Genomic DNA, 16,345 nt, shown 5'->3' with positions numbered 1-16,345 from the left:
TGTGTAAAGGACTGAGGGTCTTCCAAAAATTGAAAGTGTTATTTTGTAAATGTATATATATTTTTTCATGTTTTGTCTCCATTTTGGGTACATTTGGGCTACTTGTGTGTGACACCTGGGTGACTTCATGATAAATGTCATGTAGCACACTCATTTTGGAAGTTATCCTTTGCACAAATACTGTTGCCCTCTTATGTTTTTCACTGAAATTGTCCCCATCATTATGATCCCAAACACACCGCCCAGGCAACGAAGGAGTGGCTTCGTAAGAGGCATTTCAAGGTCCTGGAGTGGCCTAGCAAGTTTCCAGATCTCAAACCCATAGAAAATCTTTGGAGGGAGTTGAAAGTCCGTGTCGCCCAGCAACAGCCCCAAAACATCACTGCTCTGGAGGAGATCTGCATGGAGGACTGGGCCAAAATACGAGCAACAGTGTGTGAAAACCTTGTGAAGACTTACAGAAAACGTTTTACCTCTGTCATTGCCAACAAAGGGTATATAACAAAGTATTGAGATAAACTTTTGTTATTGACCAATTCATAGAAAATCCTACAATGTGATTTTTTTTCTCATTTAGTCTGTCATTGTTTAAGTGTACCTATGATGAAAATTACAGGCCTCTCATCTTTTTAAGTGGGAGAACTTGCACAATTGGTGGCTGACAATACTGTTTTGTCCCACTGTATATTCAATTCTTCTGAATCGAAACAAGTGTCTAGGCAGTAGGAACCAGGGGTTGTTTCCTGATAGGGCCTATGACTGAAATTCCATTGTTGCCTTTATCACAGGAGTACCTTCTATGAGACAGAGTTACTGTATCTATGCTTCCTAGCCGGACTGCTACATCCAAAATAGTGTTTGCAACAATAACAGAAAATTTTCTTCTTAGCGACTGTTTTAAACAACAGTCCAAACAGAAGAACAACATTTATGAAATGTACAGGCAAATCATTACAGAATCCCAGTCTGTATCTTTGGTGCTAAACCTGCTGCATCTGAAATAAAGTGTTTTCAATGATTACAAATATTATTCAAATCAGAAATCCATTTGCATTGATAGTTATAGCCTTATGTTAGCTAGCTAACATTCAACCTAGTTTGTTAGCTTTAGCTACCTGTAGATTCATACTGACAATGTTTGTATTGGTAGTAGTAGGAGTTGGGATTATGACAGGAGACTATGGACCTCTATTGTATTTCATGAACATGTGTGCATGTCTAGACAATATAGTGACCCATCCACTTAGCTAAATGTGGCTGGGAGGTGGTTATAGCATTTCTTTCACATGTTCAATCAATTTAGACAAGTGTGTCAGATAAACATCATCAAATTATAACGTTAACACACTATTTTTGATATTGCTACTATGTAAGTAACCACTTCACTGTACCGTTTACACCTTCTGTATCCTGTGCATGTAACAAATAAACCTAGATTTATTTGATATAGTGTGTGCTTACCACATGGTCTCACATGTGAATCCTTAAAGAGATGGGTGGTTTTAAGGCTTAAGAGGCTGAAAGATGCTCAATGGGTATCGACAAAGAAGAGCTCTCCAGTTGGTGTACCAAAACATTCAAGGGCCATTTTCTCAAAAGTGGGGTTAAAAGTATATAAACTTTCAAAGGAGAATTACTTTCCCATTGTTCCTCAACTAGTGTATAATATACTATTTTCTAGCACTGAGTCTAATTTTTTCAACAAAAAACCCGCACAATTTCCAGGTTTGATACATAAGACCGAATCAAGGCGGTTGGTTTCAGGGATGTGATTGAATTATTATTATTCGAATTAGCTGTGTAGTGCTAGGGGGAAGAAAAAAAACATGGGGCCCCAGGACAGAGTTTGGAAAACCCTGGTGTAAGGCACGACATGGGCTTTGTCCCTCTAATGAAGCTGAAGCACTGTTTGCTTTCTAAACAACTGAAACAGCAATTTCCTGCGATGTAGCATGAAATGTGACACAGGAACCATGACAAGACATTTAAAATAAATCTTGTTTTATTAATAGGAAGAGAGAAACAAGACAGGGCCACTTCCTAAATATTTGGGAGAGGAGAGAGGAGAGTCCAACAGGAGGCCAGCTCTCTATGAGGGGCGAGTCCAACTGGCCTCATCTCACAATAACCATTGCAACCAGGTTCTTCGGCACCTGTAAGCGCTCCCTCTGGAATTCACGAGCTGTTAAGGACTGCAGCAACAGCGGCAATTTTGCAGGAGCAAATAAGTAATATGGTGCAGGGATTTCTCTGCAATTTTAACCCATGGGCGGGCCCCCTAAGCATTTCAAACCCCTACGTTATATACACACACATATTTACGGAATGGAAAAACACTAAGTTTGTAGAAAAGATAATGGACTTGTATATTTTTTTGAATAATATAATCTTTTTTGAGAACTTACAATCACCAAAATAAAAGTGAGACACTGGGAGAATTGAAAATTACCAAAACAATAAATTCAGCAGTATTCATTTTGTTATTATGTTTGAGCAAAAGAACACAGCATTATCCATGCAAACTGCATAGAATTCCAGGAAACTACCTTAAAAACTGCAACATTCTCACATCTACATGGCAAAATTAACAGAAAATCAGCTTTAAAACTGAAAAAAATGGATCAGCTATTTTTCAGGTCTCTAGAGATGTTCGATCCGTTTCAAGTCCGGGCTCTCGCTAGGCCACTCAAGGACATTCAGAGGCTTGTCCCAAAGCCACTCCTGTGCCGTCTTGGCTGTGAGATTAGGGTCGTTGTCCTGTTGGAAGGTGAACCTTAGGACCACAGACTGGGGCTAAGCGCTGGAGCAGATTTTCATCAAGGATCTCTGTACTTTTCTCAGTTTATCTTTCCCTCGATCCTGACTCGTCTCCCAGTCCCTACCCACTGAAAAACATCCACACAGCATGATGCTGACACCACCATGCTTCAGTGTAAGGACTGTATTGGCCAGATGAGCGGTACCTGGTTTCCTCCAGATGTGACACTTGGCATTCAGGCCAAAGAGTACAATATTGGTTTCATCAGCCCAGAGAATGTTGTTTCTCATGGTCAAGAGTTCTTTAGCTGACTTTTGGCAAACTCCAAGTGGGCTGTCATGTGCCTTTTACTGAGGAGTGGCTTCCGTCTGGCGACACTGATTGGTGGAGTGCTGCAGATGGTTGTCCTTTAGGAAGGTTCTCCCATCTCCAGAGGAACTCCAAAGCTCTGTTAGTGACCATCGGGTTCTTGGTCAAGGAGGTGACCTAGGCCCTTCTCCCCCAATTCCTCAGTTTGGCTGGGCAGCCAACTCTAGGAAGTCTTGGTGGCTCCAAACTTTCAATTTAAGAATGATGGAGACCACTGTGTTCTGGGGTACCTTCAACGCTGCAGAAATGATTTGGTACCCTTCCCCAGATCTGTGCCTCGACACAATCCTGTCTCGGAGCTCTACGGACAATTTATTTGACATGACTTGGCTTTTGTTCTGACATGCACTGTCAACTGTGGGACCTTTTATAGACAGGTGTGTGCATTTACAAATCAATTCAAATTTACCACAGGTGGACTCCAATAAAGTTGTAGAAACATCTCAAGGATGATCAATGGAAACAGGATGCACCAGAGCTCAAATTCAGCATACCACCCTGCATACCACTGCTGGCTTGCTTCTGAAGCTAAGCAGGGTTGGTCCTGGTCAGTCCCTGGATGGGAGACCAGAAGCTGCTGGAAGTGGTGTTGGAGGGCCAGTAGGAGGCACTCTTTCCTCTGGTCTAAAAAATATCCCAATGCCCCAGGGCTGCCCTGTGTAGGGTGCAGTCTTTCAGATGGGACGTTAAATGGGTGTCCTGACCCTCTGATGTCATTACAAATCCCATGGCACTTATCATAAGAGTAGGGGTGTTAACCCCAGTATCCTGGCTAAATTCCCAATCTGGCCCTCAAACCATCATGGTCACCTAATAATCCTTAGTTTACAATTGGTTCATTCATCCCCCTCCTCTCCCCTGTAACTATTCCTCATGTCGTTGCTGTAAATGAGAATGTGTTCTCAGTCAACATACCTGGTAAAATAACAGAAATAAAAACTTAGAAATACAAATTCGAGTCTCGTAGCAAAGGGTCTGAATATTTATGTAAATTTGTTATAAATGTGCAGAAATATCTAAAAACCTGTATTTGCTTTGTCATTGCGGGGTATTGTGTGTAGATGGATGAAATAAATGTAAGTCCTCATTAATCTTAGAATAAGGTTGTAACGTAACAAAATGTGGATAAAGTCAAGGGGTGCAAATACTTTCCGGATTAATTGTATTTGACTCACCTGACTTTCCGAATGAACTGTATTGGTCAAAATGTGGTAAGCTAGCCGCAGCAGCAGGTGATAAGACAATCTGGCGCCAATGATTATTTTCTTCTTGTTAATCACTCAAGCAAGAGCCTGGCGCCCGGCCAGCTCGTGCACATGCTAAGGTCTATCAACACTTCTTACTATGCGAAACAGGGGGGCTGGCGTTGAAAAATCACCGAAAAATAAAACAGAACAGAAAAATAAAAACTTCAAGAATCCCAGACAACCCCCAAAAAAGCTCAAGATACTTTATGACGGATCTGCATGATTCACGTGGGTCACAAATTTAAATCAGAAAATCCAGAAATTACTAGTGATTCAATACGATAATATTAGGCTATTTGGAAAGGGCACAATGCCTGCCGGAGCTGCAACTTCACTCGGTGATGGTGGGAGTGGTTTTGCTGAACAGAATCATGGGCGTTTGAACCTTGAACAGAAAAATATTGAAGAGGACAATAATAGCATTATATAGATCGATGAGCATCTATTTAAAATATTTACAGATGTTATTAGACAAAGACAACCAGAGGAGCATAAAATGCCTTCAGAAAGTATTCACACCCCTTAGACTTGCACATTTTGTTAAAAACTGAATTTAAAATGGTTTTAATTTAGATTTTTTTTGTCACTGGCCTGCACACAATACCCCATAATGGTCGAAGTGGAATTCTGTTTTTAGAATATTTTACAAATTAAATTTTAAAAGCTGAAATGTCATGAGTCATTAAGAACTCAGCCCCTTCTTTGGCAAGCCAAAATAAGTTCAGGAGTAAAAAAATTCTTAAGTCACATAAGTTGTATGGACTTAATAGTAATCACATATAACCCGATATGGAATAGAAACTGTATTAAATTCTGTATGTCGCCCAACCCTAAGTGTGAAATAGGACAAAAATACAGTACCAGTCAAAAGTCTGGACACACCTACTCATTCAAAGGTTTTTCATTATTCTTCAATGTAAAAAATAATAACAGTGAAGACAACAAAAGTGTTAAATTGAAATACGTTTCATATTTTAGATTCTTCAAAGTAGCCATCCTTTGCCTTGATGACAGCCATGTTCGTTAAGTGTCCCTTGAATTCTAAATAAATCACCAAGTGTCAACAGCAAAGTACCCCCACACCATCACACCTCCTCCATGTTTCACAGTGGGAACAACACAGGCGGAGATAATACTTTTACCTACTCTGCGTCTCACAAAAGACATGGCGGTTGGAACCAAAAATCTGAAATTTGGACTGATCAGACTAATGAACAGATTTCCACCAGTCTAATGTTCATTACTCATATTTCTTGGCCCAAGCAAGTCTCTTCTTATTAGTGGTGGTTTCTTTGCAGCAATTTGACCATGAAGGCCTGGTTCATGCAGTCTTCTCTGAACAGTTGATGTTGAGAGGTGTCTGTTACTTGAACTCTGTGAAGCATTTCCTTTGGCTGCAATCTGAGGTGCAGTTAATTGCCAATTTCTGAGGGTAGTAACTCTAAAGAACTTATCCTCTGCAGCAGAGGTAACTGGGTCTTCCTTTCTGTGGCATTCCTCATGAGAGCAGGTTTCATCATAGCTCATTATGGGTTATTGCGACTGCACTAAGAAACTTTCCAAGTTCTTGAAATGTTCTGTATTGACTGACCTTCATGTCTTAACCTCTTGAAGCTAGAGGGCACTATTTTTATTTTGGGAAAATTAACATTCTCAAAATAAACCGCCTATTTCTCAGGACCAGATGCTAGAATATGCATATAATTGACAGCTTAGGACAGAAAACACTAAAGTTTCCAAAAATGTCAAAATATTAACTGATATTGCAGGGGAAAACCCAATCAGGAAGTGCCTCTTATTTTGAAACTGTTGTGTTCCTATGCACCCCTATTGGCCATTGAACGGGATATCAACCAGATTCCTTTTTCCATGTATCCCCTAAGGTGTCTACAGCATTTTATGTTGACGAATGAGCGTAAACGACTACATTGCGTAAGTGGCCAGCTGAGGGCTCTCAGAGTGATTCTTGCGTAAAAGACAGAGGGAGTCATTTTTTCCTCTCGCTCCTACTGAAAAGTCAATTGTCCCGGTTGATATATTATCTAATAGATATTTAAAAAACACCTTGAGGAAAGATTATAAAAAATGTTTGCCATGTTTGTCGATATTATGGATATAATTTGTATTTTTTTCCGGCGTTGTCGTGACCGCTATTTCCGGTGGATTTCTGAACATAATATGACCAACAAACAGAGCCTTTTGGGTATAAAAAATAATCTTTATGGAACAAAAGGAACATTTGCTGTCTAACTGGGAGTCTCGTGAGCGAAAACATCCGAAGCTCAAAGGTAAACGGTTAATAAGATTGCTTTTCGTGACGAAGCTTCCCGCTGCTAGCTGAACATAATGCTATGCTAGGCTATCGATAAACTTTCACAAACGCTTGTCTTGCTTTGGCTGTAAAGCATAATTTCAAAATCTGAGATGACAGGGTGATTAACAAAAGGCAGGAAAACCTGGTTCAGTCTGCTTTCCACCATACACAGATGAATTCACCTTTCAGCGGGACAATAACCTCAAACAAGGCCAAATCTACACTGAAGTTGCTAACCAAGACGCCGTTGAATGTTCCTGAGTGGCCTAGTTACAGTGTTGACTTAATAATTCACTTGAAAATCTATGGAAAGACCTGAAAATGGTTGCATTACAATGACCAACAACAAATTTGACAGATGTTGAAGAATTTTGAACAGAATAATGGGCAAATGTTGCACAATACAGGTGTGGAAAGCTACTACCTGGAAAGACTCCCAGCTGTAATCACTGCCAATAGTGATTCTAACATGTATTAACTCAGGGATTTGAATGCTTATCTGATGAAGATACAGCATATTAGCTTTAATTTTTCATGACTTCTCTTACAAATGTTAGAATATTTCTTCCATTTTGACAGAGTATTTTGTGTAGATAGTTTACACAAATGTATTGCATTAGTCATCTCAGGGATCCTACTTGAAACATCACTGAGTAGCAATTTCAGGTTTTGGCAATCACTAAAGTGAATAGATATTCAATCATAAAATGATAAATTGTGTAGGACTTCACTAAATACTTCATAATAACTGCCAAAATGTTATAAGTGTATGAGATGTTCTTTAACTTCTTGGTGACAGGGGACAGTATTTTCACATTCAGATGAAATGCATGTCCAAATTCTACTGCCTGCAACTCATCCCCAGAAGATAAGATATGCATATTAGTAGTAGATTTGGATAGAAAACACTCTGAAGTTTCTAAAAACAATTGGGGTGGGGTCACTCAATTCAAAATGGGTTTTCATTGGGAATCCAGATTTCTAAGGGACCTTCTTGCAGTTCCTACCGCTTCCACTGGATGTCAACGGTCTTTAGAAATTTGTTGAGGTGTTTCCTTTGTGTAATGAAGAAGTACGGCCATCTTGAACGAGGGTAACTTCAAGTGTACTGATCGATAGAGGGGCGTGACCAGAAAGCATGCTACAGTTTGCTTTCCTCCTGTATTGAACACAGATCATCCCGTCTTCAACTTTATCTAATATTTACGTTTAAAAAATACCTAAAGTTGTATTACAAAAGTAGTTTGAAATGTTTTGCCAAAGTTTACAGGTAACTTTTGAGATATTTGTAGTCACGTTGAGCAAGTTGGAACCAATGTTTTTCTGGATCAAATGTGCCAAATAAAAATGGACATTTTGGAAATATATCAACAGAATTAATCAAACAAAAGTACCATTTGTGATGTTTATAGGATATATTGGAGTGCCAACAAAAGAAGCTTGTCAAAGGTAAGGCATGAATTATATTTTTATTTCTGCGTTGTGTCACGCCTGCAGGGTTGAAATATGCTTTTCTCTCTTTGTTTACGGAGGTGCTATCCTCACATAATAGCATCGTTTGCTTTCCCCGAAAACCCTTTTTTAAAACTGACATGTTGGCTGGATTCACAACAAGTGTAGCTTTTATTTGGTATTTTATGTGTGTGATTTCATGAACGCTTTATTTTTATAGTAATTTATTTTGAATTTCACGCTCTCGTCCCACATATCCCAGAGAGGTTAAGGACTGTGGAGACAAACTCATTTCAGTGTACCCCTGTAGAGGCCCAGGGCTGAGAGATTATTAGATTATTACCATATCATGCTAAGGGCAATTTTTTTTTTTAAATACAGTTGATGTCGGAAGTTAACATAAACAAGTTTTAATGACTCCAACCTAAGTGTATCAACCACTCCACAAAATTCTTGTTAACTATAGTTTTGGTAAGTCGGTTAGGACATCTACTTTGTGCATGACAAGTAATTTTTCCAACAATTGTTTACAGAGATTATTTCACTTATAATTCACTGTATCACAATTCTAGTGGGTCAGAAGTTTACATACACTAAGTTGACTGTGCCTTTAAACAGCTTGGAAAATTACAGAAAAATGACTTCTGATAGGATAATTGACATCATTTGAGTGAATTGGAGGTGTACCTGTGGATGTATTTCAAGGCCTACCTCCCAAACTCAGTGCCTCCTTGCTTGAAATCATGGAATAATTAAAAGAAATCAGCACATCTGTACAAACAATATTATGCAAGTATAAACACCATGGGACCACGCAGCCGTCATACCACTCAGGAAGGAGACGTGTTCTTTCTCCTTGAGATGAACGTACTTTGGTGCGAAAAGTGCAAATCAATCCCAGAACAACAGCAAAGGACCTTGTGAAAATGCTGAAGGAAACCGGTACAAAAGTATCTATATCCACAGTAAAACAAGTCCTACATCAACATAATCTGAAATGCCACTCAGCAAGGAAAAAGCCACTGCTCCAAAACCGCCATAAAAAAGACAGACTACGGTTTGCAATTGCACATGGGGACAAATATGGTACTTTTTGGAGAAACGTCCTCTGGTTTGATGAAAACAAAAATGGAACTGTTTGGCCATCGTTGTGTTTGGAGAAAAAGGGGGAGGCTTGCAAGCCGAAGAATACCATCCCAACCGTGAAGCACGGCGGTGGCAGCATCATGTTGTGGGGTTGCTTTGCTGCAGGAGGGACTGATGCACTTCACAAAATAAATGGCATCACGAGGGTGGAAAATTATGTGGATATATTGAAGCAACACCTCAAGACATCAGTCTTCAGCATACTTCCAAAGTTGTGGCAAAATGGCTTAAGGACAACAAAGTCAAGGTATTGGAGTGGCCATCACAAAACCCTGACCTCAATCCTATAGATCATTTGTGGGCAGAACTGAAAAAGTGTGTGCAAGCAAGGAGGCCTACAAACCTGGCTCTGTCAGAAGGAATGGGCCAAAATTCACCCAACTTATTGTGGGAAGCTTGTGGAAGGCTACCCGAAACGTTTGACCCCAGTTAAACAATTTAAAGGCAATACTACCAAATACTGAGTATGTAAACTTCTGACCCAAAGGGAATGTGATGAAATAAAAGCTTAAATAAATTATTCTCCCTACTATTATTCTGACATTTCACATTCTTAAAATAAAGTGGTGATCCTAACTGACCTAAAACAGGAAATGTTTACTTGGATTAAATGTCAGGAATTGTGAAAACTGAGGTTAAATTTATTTATTTATTTTTTATTTCACCTTTATTTAACCTCTAGGGTATGTGGGACACAAGCGTCCCATCCGGCCAACATCCAGTGAGATTACAGAACACCAAATTCAAATACAGAAAAATTAATGGCAAAAATTAAGAAAACAAAATATATTTTACATATGTTTAAAGATTAACCAACCACGGTGTCAGATTTCAAAAATGCTTTACGGCGAAAGCATACCTTACAATTATTTGAGAACATAGCCCAGTTGAGAAATTATTACAAACAGTAACCAGCCAAGCAGAAGCGTTATGTCATAAGGTGAATGCACCAATTTGTAAGTCGCTCTGGATAAGAGCGTCTGCTAAATGACTTAAATGTAAATGTAAAACTCAGAAATAGAGATATAATTAATCCCTTACCTTTGATGATCTTCATATGGTTGCACTCAGAAGACATTAATTTACTCAATAAATGTTCCTTTTGTTCGATAATGTCTCTTTATATCCAAAAACCTCCATTTGATCGCACGTTTTCTTCAGTAATCCACAGGCTTAAAACGCAGTAAAACAGGCAGACAAAAAAATCCAAATTGTAACCATAAAGTTCATAGAAACATGCCAAACGATGTTTATATTCAATCCTCAGGTTGTTTTTAGCCTAAATTATCTATAATATTTCAACCTGATAATAACCCGAGCAGCAAGCTGTTTAATTTGGGCATGCTTTTCATTCAAAATTCTGAATGCTGCCCCCTACCCTAGAGAAGTTAACCAGGTAGGCAAGTTCAGAACAAGTTCTCATTTACAATTGCGACCTGGCCAAGATAAAGCAAAGCAGTTCGACACATACAACTACACAGTTACACATGGAGTAAAACAAACCTACAGTCAATAATACAGTAGAAAAATAAGTCTATATACAATGTGAGCAAATGAGGTGAGATAAGGGAGGTAAAGACAAAAAAAGGCCATGGTGGCAAAGTAAATACAATATAGCAAGTAAAACACTGGAATGGTAGATTTGCAGTGGAAGAATATGAAAAGTAGAGGTAGAAATAATGGGGTGCAAAGGAGCAAAATAAATACAGTAGGGGATGAGGTAGTTTGGGCTAATTTAAAGATGGGCTATATACAGGTGCAGTATATCTGTGAGCTGCTCTGACAGCTGGTGCTTGAAGCTAGTGAGGGAGATAAGTGTTTCCAGTTTGAGATTTTTGTAGTTCGTTCCAGTCATTGACAGCAGAGAACTGGAAGGAGAGGCGGCCAAAGGAAGAATTGGTTTTGGGGGTGACCAGAGAGATATACCTGCTGGAGTGCGTGCTACAGGTGTGTGCTCTTATGGTGACCAGCGAGCTGAGATAAGGGGGGACTTTACCTAGCAGGGTCTTGTAGATGACGTGGAGCCAGTGGGTTTGGCGACGAGTATGAAGCGAGGACCAGCCAACGAGAGCGTACAGGTCGCAGGGTAGTATATGGGGCTTTAGTCACAAAACAGATGGCACTGTGATAGACTGCATCCAATTTATTGAGTAGGGTATTGGAGGCTATTTTGTAAATGACATCGCCGAAGTCGAGGATCGGTAGGATGGTCAGTTTGGTAGCATGAGTGAAGGATGCTTTGCTGCGAAATAGGAAGCCAATTCTAGATTAAATTTTGGATTGGAGATGTTTGACGTGAGTCTGGAAGGAGAGTTTACAGTCTAACCAGACACCTAGGTATTTGTAGTTGTCCTCATATTCTAAGTCAGAACCATCCAGAGTAGTGATGCTGGATGGGTGGGCGGGCAGGTAGCGATCGGTTGAAGAGCATGAATTTAGTTTTACTTGTATTTAAGAGCAGTTGGAGAACACTGAAGGAGATTTGTATGGCATTGAAGCTTGTCTGGAGGGTTGTTAACACAGTGTCCAAAGGGACAGAAGTATACAGTATGGTGTCGTCTGCGTAGAGGTGGATCAGAACCTCACCAGCAGCAAGAGCGACATCATTGATGTATACAGAGTCGTCCCGAGAATTGAACCCTGTGGCACGCCCATAGAGACTGCTAGAGGCCCGGACAACATTTGAGAAACCAAGGCTCTCGAGTCTGCCGATGAGGATGTGGTGATTGACAGAGTCGAAAGCCTTGGCCAGGTCGATAAATACAGCTGCACAGTAATGTTTCTTATCGATGGCGGTTAAGATGTCGTTTAGGACCTTGAGCGTGGCTGAGATGCACTCATGACCAGCTCTGAAAACAGATTGCATAGTGGAGAATGTGCGGTGTGATTCAAAATGGTCGGTAATCTTTTAATTTGAATTTTACCTTTATTTAACCAGGCAAGTCAGTTAAGAACATATTCTTATTTTCAATGACGGCCTGGGAACAGTGGGTTAAATGCCTGTTCAGGGGCAGAACGACAGATTTGTACCTTGTCAGCTCTGTCAAATCTGTTTGTTGACTTGGCTTTCGAAGACTTTAGAAAGACAGGGTAGGATAGATATAGGTCTGTAGCAGTTTGGGTCAAGAGTGCCCCCCCCCCATTGAAGAGGGGGATGACCGCAGCTTCTTTCCAATCTTTGGGAATCTCAGACGACATATATACATCCACACACACACACACACACACACACACACACACACACACACACACACACACACACACACACACACACACACACACACACACACACACACACACACACACACACACACACACACACACACACACACACACAAATAATAATAAAAGCTGAAGTTCACTGAGAGAAGAAAAAAAAACTGGTCTCCATTGATAGAGTTCTGCTTGGCATTGTTTAGGGTCCTGCTCACAACCTTGCTGTTCAATGATACAACAATAGCACAACAATAGCACACTGATTGAGGCATTCATTGAGTGTGCCCATCTTGTTCACACATTTGGAAGAGAGAGCGAGACTGCTACCACATACCGCATGTGGCCAGCCCTCTGTGTTTGTGCGTGTGTGTTGCCATATCCCTGGTGTCTGCCCATTCACTGATCTAACAGCCAGAGGAGTGAGTCATCGCGGGGTCGGGCGAGCCTGCTCTGGTCTGATTAATCAAACCGTTTTCATTTAAGCCAGCTATTTATAATACACCCCTTCATGAGTCAGATCAATATTTCAATCTCCATATTTATCAAAGTTAGCACCACCAAGCTATTTCTAGTTCCACCCACCTTTTATCTTCCTCTGGCTATCACAGCCACTTAACCTTGCAAAGTTCCATACAGTCCCCTTACAAACTCTCGCTCTGTCTGCCCAAGAGGCAAGGCAAACACAATCTGTCTCAGATTCTTCTACATAAATTAAGTCCCACTGGGTAAAGGCTATTACAGGTCAGAATTATTCACCAAAGAGACACTGAAACACCCCAGTAAACCTAAGCGTTTCCCTCCTCTTCATGGTGTAATGTCTGCTGCTGTGAGAGTCCCTGATGCTTAATCACTTCATCACAGTCATCTCAGAATATACAGCCACACAGCCACCAGGGGAGCTTATGGTCTTCCTGGCAATTCTCTCCACTAAAGTGGGTCCTTAGCCATTGAGCAGGCTCGATGGTACACCCCTGTTGCACTCCCACTGTATTGATATGTTCTGTGTATGTGACAGAGCCACTCCTCTTATCTCGGGTTCTGGCCTGATTCACTTCAGAGCTCTCAGAGGAAGATGACTTCTCCTAAACTGGTACAAGGACTAAAGTGAGTGCACCACTCAAGTGGACTGGAATGACTAAGCGTTCTGAAATAATAAAACGCACCGCAGTGTTTAAGTATCTTTTTTTTAAATGTAACCTTTATTTAACTAGGCAAGTCAGTTAAGAACAAATGATTCTTTACAATGATGGCCTACCGGGGAACAGTACCTTTTTCAGAGGCAGAACGACAGATTTTTACCTTGTCAGCTCTGGGATTCGATCCAGCAACCTTTCGTTTACTGGCCCAATGCTCTAACCACGAGGCTGCCTGCCGCACCGATACTGCCCGCATGAAAAAAATACTACAGTCTAAAAAAACTGTAGCTTTACTATATTTACAGTGCATTCAGAAACTATTCAGAACCGTTCACTTTTTCCACATTTTGTAACATTACAGCCAAATTGATTGAATAATTGTTTTCTAAATCAAATCTACACACAATACCCAATAATAACAAAACTAAAAAAGGTTGACATTTTTGCAAATTAAAAAAAAAAAATGTATTTACATAAGTATTCAGACTCGAAATTGAGCTCAGGTGCATTGCTCAACCTTGAGATGTTTCTACAACTTGGATTCCACCTGTTGTAAATTCTATTGATTGTATTTGGAAAGGCGCAGACCTGTCTATATAAGGTCCCACAGTTGACAGTGCATGTCAGAGCAAAAACAAAGTTAATTGTCCGTAGATGCTGCTGGGGAAGGGTACCGAAAAAAATTCTGCAGCATTGAAGGTCCCCAAAACACAGTGGCCTCCATTATTCTTAAATGGAATACGATTGGAATCAGAAAGACTCTACCTAGAGCTGGCCGCCCGGCCAAACTGAGCAATCGGGGGAGACCAAGAACCCGATGGTCACTCTGACAGAGCTCCTCTGTGGAGATTGTCATTGATTATTACATAATGAAATCGGCTGTTAATGGCATGTTTATTGCTGTCCATTATATTTCTTTATTTCTGTGCCTCTTTTTAGGTAAACCATACTCCATACAAAGCCAACCAAGTCTTGATTCAAGACAAATCACGTCAACAACTGTCAATCATTCCCTGCCATGTATCATCTCCATTACCTGAATCTATAAAGACTCTTAAACTGAATAGCACCTCTGCTTCCGGCTGATCTTTAACTTAAGTCTCACCGTAGATGGGCATCACCATAATTTTTTATTTTTTATTTTACCTTTATTCTACTAGGCAAGTCAGTTAAGAACAAATTCTTATTTTCAATGACGGCCTAGGAACAGTGGGTTAACTGCCTGTTCAGAACGACAGATTTGTACCTTGTCAGCTCGGGGATTCGAACTTGCAACCTTTCGGTTACTAGTCCAACGCTTTAACCACTTGGCTACCCTGCCGCTAATCCTCAATCAGTTACAATCTTGTAACTGCAAGAACCACATTTTGGTCACTGTTTCCCGAGCCACCCTTATTAGGGAAGGACATGCAGGAAATGTAAAAAAGCACCCTTTGGTCATGTCCAGGGGAGAGCGTTGTACCTAGAAGAGCCTTTCTACCTGGAAGGTCCTTCGTTTGTATAGGCTGTAGGGCATTGTTGCTGTTGGTTTAGTTCTGTGAGCAACCATTTTGTGACCATGCTGTCTTTAAGAACTGTTTGGGGTGGTCAATTGTTCTGAATGGTATGTGTTAAGTTTGACCATCAGTGAGTTTAATCATGTGTTACAAAATTCAAGATGTTCATTATGTAAAGGTTCATTTGGAGGCATTGACCGTTTCAGGTCCAGGCAGTTTATTGGCTGCGCCCACCAATAAGGTGACTGTCTTTAAGTAAAGCCATTTGTATTTCTAAAATATCTGTTCATGTAAATGCAGTTATTTTCTACCATCAGAAGTACAGTATTGTTTGTCATCGTTTTTAGTCTCGTGGAAGAAACTGATCTAAATCATTTTGGTATGCGCATGTTAATGTGTTATTTGTCTGTCAAACAAGCAAGCCTAAGCTTTAATAAACCATGCTTGCTTGATCCATCGGAAGTTTGGACACACCTACTCATTCCAGGGTTTTTCTTTATTTTTACTATTTTCTACATTGTGGAATAATAGTGAAGATATCAAAAACTGAAACACCACATGTAGTCACCAAAAAGTGTTACATCAAAATATATTTATATTTGAGATTCTTCAAAGTAGTCACCCTTTGCCTTGATGACAGCTTTGCGCCCCTGCCCCAGTGGCCGGTGGACCAAACAGTTAATTTTATGCACTGCAAGGGATACTACAGTGGGGAGTATGGTATACTACAGTATACTACAAAATTATATAGTAAGCACTACATGATCGAGGGGGGAACATCAGACGGAAATTCCTGGCATGAGCTCCCCAGGGACATCACGTTCAAATGAAAAAAAAGCATCGACAAATCTAGCAGCTAACAGTCCAATCGATAAAAAAAAAATCTAAAGTAAGCACTACGTGGTAGAGGGATACTACAGTGTTTAGTATAGTATTCTACACAGTACACCGCAACATTCTAAAGTAAGCACTACATAATCAAGAGCTACTACAGTGTGTAGCATTGTTTGTTTGACACGCGGGGGATTTTTTGTGTCGGTAAAATGTATTCTGCGAGAAATGGCAGTGGAAACGCTTTAATGCGCAAATATTCATATAATAACCATCATATCGAATTAAACTTGGATTTATGCAATGATATGGTGTGTGATCCTTCCACTATGACTTGGGAAACCATGCAATTTCTTAGGCTACAGATGAAATAACTAATG

At 40.2% G+C, this 16,345-nt stretch overlaps 1 protein-coding gene across 2 annotated transcripts in view; it reads right to left on the bottom strand.

The window, feature by feature from the left end:
- Positions 1–16,345, bottom strand: part of LOC124031245 (E3 ubiquitin-protein ligase RAD18-like) — a 106,877-nt gene that overhangs the window by 59,054 nt on the left and 31,478 nt on the right. The gene's annotated exons all lie outside the window — the stretch shown is intronic.

Source organism: Oncorhynchus gorbuscha, linkage group LG03 (genome assembly GCF_021184085.1).
Source record: "Oncorhynchus gorbuscha isolate QuinsamMale2020 ecotype Even-year linkage group LG03, OgorEven_v1.0, whole genome shotgun sequence".
NCBI classification, from domain to species: domain Eukaryota; kingdom Metazoa; phylum Chordata; class Actinopteri; order Salmoniformes; family Salmonidae; genus Oncorhynchus; species Oncorhynchus gorbuscha.
This window is presented reverse-complemented; position numbering and strand designations above follow the sequence as displayed.